This window comes from Lissotriton vulgaris, chromosome 7, assembly GCF_964263255.1.
Source record: "Lissotriton vulgaris chromosome 7, aLisVul1.2, whole genome shotgun sequence".
Taxonomy (NCBI): domain Eukaryota; kingdom Metazoa; phylum Chordata; class Amphibia; order Caudata; family Salamandridae; genus Lissotriton; species Lissotriton vulgaris.
Genome location: NC_141695.1, coordinates 290,897,784 through 290,906,283, shown reverse-complemented (window position 1 = coordinate 290,906,283; position 8,500 = coordinate 290,897,784). Strand labels below are relative to the sequence as shown.

Genomic DNA, 8,500 nt, shown 5'->3' with positions numbered 1-8,500 from the left:
ACCTTGAAACGGACTATTTCGAAGACTAGAAGTAGATTACCAAGAGTTCTGTGTGAAATAATGCCTTAGCTCTCGTCAGGCACGAGCTGCCAGGATACAGGAATACATTTCCCCGGTGATGGGGAATGGGCTGAATACAGGCAGGTAGCCGAGCTCTTTCAGAAAGGTGGGAGAACCCTTTCCCTCCTACAGCTCCACAACCAGTCACATGTAACTCGGTGCCAGAGGCAAGGCCTGACTGGACTCGTTTCATTCTACAACATTTCTAAATGGTCTCCATAGACAGGAGGAGGCACGTGCCTTCTACTCCTTCCTCCCTCTCCAAAAGATAATGATTCCTCTCCCTTGAGTTCAGTGGTATCATCCGCCACTTTTATGACTTTCTAGGACTGTCACCTAACGCCATGTTGGTAGGACGCCAGTCCTGGGTTTTATTTTATTATGGTATTTAGAGGGTATGGGAAATGCCGGGCAATTCGTAATCATGCCCCAAGTGGACGTGTGTTCAAAAGTCCAAGCATATTTCGCCAGGTTGACTGAGCGTGGCACACAGGATCGGGGGCACTTACCAGTCATGCAGCATTGCTAGTGCAGTTGGTTCGATGTAAAGATACAGCACTCTATATTGAAGAATGAAATAATATTAAGGTTGTCAAATGAAAGCTCAGGGTTGGAAGGTGCTTGTCCTGCAAATATCAAGTGGGGATGTAACAATGTGTGTTATGTTTTTTTGCCTCAACCATTTTATTGTGTTACATCACATTCCGTGGCTTGGCGCTGTTTCCTGCGGGTATTGGAATGCCACTGAACTTGACAAACCATTGTTTGGAACTGTATGTCTTTTTCGAGTGTTAAAGTAACATGAGTGCAGCCTTGGAAGTTCTGTGTGGTATTTTTCTGTAAATGGGTGGGTGTGCTGAATGAATTCTCTGCAGTGGTCCAAGTGCATTAAAAAAGTATGGGAACTGTGATGATGCGCAATGGAGGCAGGGGTAAGTCAGAGTAGTAAATGGGAGGGGGCGGCATTTTTCAATTCTCGCCTAGGGCGGCAAAACACCTAGAAACGGCCCTGATTCCCCCTTGCGTTTTTCCTTTCCTTTCCTCCCCTTTGTACCTCCCTGTATCCTTTTGCGTGCTACGGAAAATCTGTTGAACTATTTCTTGTACCGCTGCCAAGAATAACATCTCTTCATAGAACCCCCGAGACCAAGTCGGGCAAAAGGCTTCACAGGTACTAGTTCAGTCAGAGGGAGAGTGCGAGAGTGTGGGAGGAATTATCTGGGGTAGAGATTCTAATGTACGCATATGTCTTCACTGCAGGAAGCTCAGCCAGATAAACAATACACATTATAGAAGAGAGGCAAATACCTGGGCTGAAACTGGTAGGACAAGTTTTGTTACCCTTTTAAGAACAGTCTGCGTAGTGAAGAAAGGTTTGTGGTATATTCTCTGCTTCTCTCCCTTCTGTGTATTAGGCACCTTCAGAGTAGACGGCAAGAAATATAGCAGTCACTAGAAGATAGAGGTGCCAGTCGAAGTACAGGTATTCTCTTCTCTGTCCACTTCCCCTTTCCCTGCTGCTGGTGGTCTTGCTCTTGAAGCGAGGGTACCGGTGGAGGGGTGATCGGGACATTCGTCAGTACTGCCCCTGCGAAGCGTTGGAGCACCAGGACATCGTGACACTGGTTCGCCCCTTGCCTGAACCTTTAGACAAAGGAAATGTGTGTATAAAAAGAGGCTGTGACCTCTTGTAAAATGTTCTTGTTTCCTGACTTGAATCTACCAGGGGCGTGCTGCTGCTAGGGCTCAGGGGAAGGCTTGCCTCCCTGGGCCCTGCCCAGCCCCTGGTTGCCCTGGATTCTGGAAGACTTCATGTGGACCCCTCTGCCTGGTTTGGAAGGACTAGGGGATTTTTCCTTGCCCCAGGATCCTTTCTTTTCCTTTAGGGACCTTTTCGCTTGCCCTTTTCACCTATGGGGGCTGTGTTCCTGGGACCCTTCTTGCTGTAGGGTTTATTACTAAGGCCTTTGGTGCTTTCTGTGCTTCTCTTGGCAGAACGCTGGCATTTTCCCCGTGGGAAGCGCTCCTGCCCTTTTGCGCCCCTCGCAGATGCCCACCCTGCGTCGTGCCTGCTAATTTATTATGTCCCCCCATGTGCAGGTGCCCACCCTGCGTCTTCGTTTGGAATTGGTACGTCCAGCGGGTGCCTACCCCGCTCATTTAATTACTTTAACCTCGGGTGCCCACCCCGATTATGCCCGCTCTTTATTTTTATCCTAGAGGGAGCCTACCACTCGTTGAGTGCCGAGAATCACCGCCGCAGCCCGAGCCGTGTTAAAAAATGGCCGCCGTGCCCGTGGCCCGCCTGGTTGTGGGCGGGACCGCCGGACAGATGTCCCGAGTATGCCCCGGAAGCAGTTTGAGAGAGAGAGGAGGTTGGGAGCCCACCCCGCCTCCTGAAGCCCCCAGGAAGAAGAAGTGGCATCCTCCCGCGGCCCGGGGCTCCTGTGAAGTGGAGAGAGCCCCGGGCCGCCAGCAGAGAGGAGCAGAGGTGTTGTGGGGCTCCCGTGTCCTGGAGGGAGCCCCAGCAGAGAAGTCCCGCACCGCCGACCAGAGGAGTCCCACATAGCTGGTGAGTGGGGCCCTTTGCGTTGCTTGGGGGAGAGGGAGGGCGTCGGGGCACATTGTCGGTGCCCGCCCCCCCCCCCCTAGTAGCCCTATCATCATTGCGGCACTATTTGGTGAGGGAGAGAGGCCCCAGTGGACAGCGGGCCGCTCCCCCCAGATTGGCAATATTTGTTTGGAGCCCACAAGGCTCCCGGGGGCATTATTGTATTTTGAGCCCACTAGGCCCCAAGGCCCACATTCGTTTTCAGAGCCTAGAGGACTCCAATGGGCACATTATTTGTTCTAGAGCCTCCGTGGCTCGCACAAGAGGCATATTCATTTTCAGAGTCTAGAGGGCTCCAAGGTGTGCAGTATTTATTCTAGAGCCTAGAAGGCTCCCAGTTTGCGCAGTTTTGGTTCCTGAGGGGCTAGTGAGAGCCCCTGTCGCAATTTGCTTCCCAGCTGCCCAGCAAGTAGTGGGCAACTGCTCCGTTTATGTTTTCCTTCCTATGGACATGTACTTTGGACTCGGGAGTGAGTCGCACTCCTTCATCCCTACCTTGGCCTTCCCCAGCTGCAGCGTTTAGACCCTGTTCTGTCCATGCCCTCAGCTGCCCAGCAAGTAGTGGGCAGCTGCTATGTTTAGGTTATGGCGCAGTGGCCCAACCTGGACTTTGATGTGAGTTATGTGCTACATGTGATTTCTGCGCTAAATGTGATTTATGTGATATTATGATTTATGCGCTAATGCTTTGGGTGTTAGGAAATGTACTGTGTGTAGTATGTTTTGCGCACCCTGTGTTCTGACACCTCTGAATGTGTTTTTATGCATCATGTGTAAAGTTTCTGGCCCATACCCCTAAATGTATTTTTATGCTTAGGTGGTTGTTTTTCCTAGTATAGTTATGCTAGTGAGTTCATGGTTCCCTGCCTGATACTTTCCTAAGGTGGTTAGGGTTGCGTAGGTGGTACTTACCTTTTACCAGTGGTTACTGGTTGTGTGCTACATTTGCTATTTGGTGCTTAAAACTATCTCCAAGGGCTTGATGCGGAGCTCGTCCCCTGACCAGAGTCCCAGGACCAGTGGACTCTATTGTGCCTTCCCTGCCAAGTTGCCGGGACTTGTCTGACCTCCAGGTGCCGTTGGAGCCACCTGAAGTGTGCCCGCTCACCCCCCTTTGCAGCCCGTGCCTGGCCGCCCCCGCCGCTCTCCTCTGAGCCGCCCCCGCTTCGCTGGGCCGCCCGCACCCTGCCCCCCTTTACCTCTGAGCCGCACACCTTTGGGTTGCCCCAGCCTCAGAAAAAGCCCGGAGCCCTCTTTGGGAGGTGAGAAACGCCCGCACGCTTGTAACGTCCTTGCCCTGACTTAGAATGGTGGTTTCTGCCTGGCGGTGGAGCAAGCCTCAGCCAACCAGAAATACCCATTTCTAACATCAACCACAAATTTTAAAACACATTTAGAAAGATACAATTAGAGATAATAAAGAGTAGGGCCCCACAAGAAACTTCTAATATTAACAAACAAATATCGGGGCAAGCTTTGAAAAGAGTTGTGGAAGTTACCACATGGATGGGAATTCCAAGCCTCAAGTAGTCTCTTGCAGGGGGTCTTAGAGGGGAGGCCCAGCCCAGCCTCCTTCAGCCCCTGATGGCCAGAGATGGCCCACTCTTTGCCCGGTGCCATCCGCGCGTGTCCTGCGGGGGCGGGCGCTCTTTGAGGGCTGGTGCCGGACTGACGTGGCTCCCCTGGAGGCTGCTGGGGGTTGTAGGCGGCAAAGCACAAAGCTGCGAAGCCGTTCCCCTCACGGCGCTGTAATGGTGCAGAAAGCTGTTCCCCTCACGGCGCCAAAGCAGGATTGATGGCCGTTCCCCTCACGGCACCGCAAAGCAAAGCCCAAGGACAGCCGTTCCCCTCACGGCGTTAGGGTAGGTCTGTGAGCGCGTGCCGCGATGCGTGGGGGCGCGTGCGCTTTGAGGGCTGGCGCTGGACTGATGTGGCTCCCCTGGAGGCTGCTGGGCGTTGTAGGCGGCAATGGACGAAGCCGCGAAGCCGTTCCCCTCACGGCGCTGTAATGGTGCAGAAAGCCGTTCCCCTCACGGCGCCAAAGCAGGACTGATGGCCGTTCCCCTCACGGCACCGCAAAGCAAAGCCCAAGGACAGCGGTTCCCCAAACGGAGTTAGGGTAGGTTTGTGAGCGCGTGTATATTCAAAACCTAACTATAACGGCCCTGTAACCTTTGCTTTTTTCCCAGTGAATTTCTATGGTTTTTTAACATAACGGGAGTTGCCCAAAGGCCTGGCCTGCGGAACCCCAGGGACATGCTGCCATCCCATGCTTCGCATTGTCTTTGTGTCTGAGTGGGTGCATGAGTTTCTGAGCTGGTCTGTGAGTGAGTACGTGAGTGTCTGAGTGGATGTGGGAATGCTGTGTGGGTCTGTGAGTGGATGTGTGAGTGGTTTTGAGGGTTTGTGAGTGGGTGTCTAACTGACTATATGGGTGTGTAAATGGGGGTGTGATTGGGTGTGTGAATGCTGTGTGGGTGTGCGAGTGGTTTTGTGGGTCTGTGAGTGGGTTTGTGAAAGCTGTGAGGGTATGTGTGAGTAGTTGGGCGGTTGTGTAAGTGGGTGTGTGAGTTAGTGTGCGAGTAGGTGTGCAGGTCTGTGAGTAGGTGTATTTTTTTATTGGGGTCTGGATCTGCGGATCCGAATCTGGGAGGACACACAAATTCCCTCGTAGTTTTAGAAAAAAGGTTTTGGCCAGTTCCTTGCCCATGAGGAGTCCCTCTAAGACGCCTCCATTAGTCTCATGGGGTGAGGATGCCTCTACACTGAACCCTTCTATCACTTTTTTAAAACACATTTCCCGCTGAGATCAGAATCCCCATGAACGAAATGGCAGCCACACTTTCCTCTCAAGTTGCGGCCAGCCAATCACGGCAGAGGATCTGCGTCACTATATATACAAATTTGTTTTAAGCTTAATATCTCTAAAACAACTGAATGGATTTACACCAAATAACAAAATTCACGATCTGTGGACCGAAAGCTAGCTTTCTGACAACTTTGCTGTAAATCTGTCCAGTGGTACAGGCTGTAGGCTCGTTCAAAGGTCCTGTGGAAATTAACATAGGGAAAACACGTTTTGGGACCCTCCCCCCTTTTTTCTCGGCCCCCACTTGGCAAACCAACCCCGAAAACTTTCCAGACCGCAGCTGAAGTAACAGGCCCATTTTTGGGAGAAATTTCATGAAGCCATTATTTGTTAGCATTAGAACCATGCTGGTTAATGGAAATGCTCATCTTTCACCAGCTCTGCAAGGCTGCTGATGTGGTTAACCTGACCTGTCATTTGGAACTATAATACCTATTCAATAAATTCAGTCTCATTTTTTCTGCTTAGTGAGCTGTGGCCTGCACCAACTTATCATGTGTGAAGAAATAGCCAAATACTTTTTACGAAATTGCAATGCGACGTTCCCAGCATAAAAAACTCACGCCATTTATCCTTTGCTTGCTAGGCAGCAATCCTGCTGTTGCGAGGGTTTTTTCCTCAACTGAAATGTACATTGTCTTACTCACAAAACAGGTGTGATATTAAGCTTCTTAAAGCCAAATTGCAGATCCAGATCAGCAAGAAACATTTGTGTGCAGATTTTCATCATTCTGTTGGGAACAAAGAACTTCCCAAGTCTGAGTTTCGATAAAAAGAACACTTTCAAAAAAACTAAAACGAATATTGCTATTTTCCATGATTCTATGTACTATCATTAATAATAAGGGGCAAAATCCTCTGATAACTGTCACTTTTATTGGAGGTGAAATTTTGCTTTGTGTGCTTTACTACTTTTTAACCCAAATTAAAAGGATTTCGATGTGTACTTGTTTTAGGTCTCTGTCCACTTAGGTACTATTGTGCGACCTTCTCTCATGTTTTTGTAAAAAGTATCTTTTGTCCCAAATTTTTATCCTGAATTTTGTTTGACCGTCTGCTCTGATTTTGTGCCCTAAATGTTGACCATGTAACTTGAATTTTTACACACCTTGTCCAGAATTTACATCCATGCTAGGAGATCACCTTATTTAGAAATACCAAGTGATTGAGCTCCAGTAACATTTTGTGAAGTTGCAACTGCCACAGACAAGCTCACCCACAGTTCTTTTTTAATAACCACCAGTCTTCAGTAATACAACTCAAATAACACAGTCACAAACTATGAAAAGTAGCTGTCTGCATTTTCTAAGAAGATGGTTCAGAATTTCCCCTGGCTGACTACAGGGATAGAGTAGCAAAAAGGTTTTGCTTTCCCTGTGCAAAAGCTGAGCCATGTTTGGGGGGGGGGGGGAGGGGAAGGGGGAGGATGGAAGCCCCGTTCAGGCACAACCACTATCCTTGGCAGGGTGAACCACAAAAAAGTCACTAAATTAACCTGTGTTAACCTGTGTTTAACCCTGAGTAGTTTGGCAGAAAAGCAGTCAGGCTCATCTTAGAGGTAATGTATAATGCATTTATGCAGCACACAAACCGCAATAAAGTCAAATCACAACACAAGAAAAATCCCATACCAATTTACAAAACACAGAGTAAATTTTAATAAATTATGTGACAGAAAAATAAAAAAATCCAATCAGTAGAACCAGAGTTAAGATTTTTTTTACAGAGCTTAAAAGATTAAGGCGTCAACTGCAACAGGAATGTAAACCTATGAAATACTTTAACTGCTTTTAACATACAATGGTCAGATCCCCCAAGATATCGAGATTTGTAAGAAATAAAAGTGAGGAAAAGTGCCAGTAAAATTCATTTTAAAAAAGGATACAAGGGTTGGCATTCTCTTGACAGGCTCTGTGCTGCTGCTGAGGCAATAAAAGGAGGTTGAGCAACAGGTTAGCAGAGGTGTTAACTTCCTTTGGTGCCTGCCTTTGAAATGTATAGAGCCCCCTCCTGTGCTATTAGCCTGGCGCCCATCTCACTCGTTCAATTGTCCCCTATGGAATCTACAGGCCTGTGAGAGGCGCTCTTGCCCCCCACCCTTCACATCACTCCTCTCTTGACCCTGTGCCTCAGAAGCACACAAGGGTGCTGGCCAGACGGGAAGCCGGCAGGAGCAGCCGGGGGTGGGCTCCTCAAACTGCTCTCCCACTCACCTGTGTGGAAGGGGTTCAGGTGGGACTGGGCCCCCAACGATGGGCAGATGCGGCGTGAGGCCGCCAGCAAAAGCAGCGAGCCTCTCAGCTCTAATATTCACTTGCTGAGCGCCCCATAATGTCTTGCAAGGCATGGGGAAGGCTGCTTGTTTTGGCGCTTAGTGGCCCCCGGAGGAGGGGGTAATGCCCATGTGTTGGAAAAGGTGCAGGGGAAGCTGCAGGAGCAACGCAGACTCCCCAGCACAAAAATGGGAAGTCCCCACCCTCAGTCTCTGGGGGACTTAAAGGAAAGAACCCCTCAAGGGTTATTCATGTTTTGTAAGTCTATCCAATGCTGGAACTTTTGTTCTGCAGCTGGGAGCTGAAGCTTAGGACTGCACTGAAGTGTGCAAGGTTAAACATGGATTGTCACCGAAGTGATACCCCCTAAAGGTGGAAAAGTGTAATTGCACAGGTGTCCATTTATGAATGGTGTTCCTTTTGAGGACTGGAAGTCACATGTGATTTGTGAAATCATAAGCAAAGTGGGGTTATGTTGCTAGGCATTTCTGCTAGGGTGCACATGCATTCTTGCTACTGCATTAGTTATGTGTCATCATCATCATCAAAACTACTTTATTCGGTATACAACAATACCATAAAAGTACAACAAAGTTAAAAAACAACAAAGATCAGGGCTTTTTCAAAGTGCATGTACAATTGATTCAGAAATATTAACAAATATCTATAAAATTCATCTTGGGGCTT

The 8,500-nt window shown here is 49.0% G+C and overlaps 1 protein-coding gene across 6 annotated transcripts in view; it reads left to right on the top strand.

The window, feature by feature from the left end:
* The first annotated feature begins 4,401 nt into the window (after nt 1-4,401).
* LOC147701408 (zinc finger and SCAN domain-containing protein 26-like) overlaps nt 4,402-8,500 on the top strand; it is a 308,572-nt gene continuing 304,473 nt past the window's right edge. For 5 of the 6 annotated variants that reach the window (XR_015297461.1, XR_015297460.1, XM_086930093.1 and 2 more), the window contains exon 1: nt 4,641-4,790. The gene's annotated coding sequence lies outside the window, so the exon portion shown is untranslated. Of the gene's footprint in view, nt 4,534-4,640; nt 4,791-8,500 lie in introns of those variants that run through there. The other variant, XM_086930090.1, reaches the window with a different exon arrangement.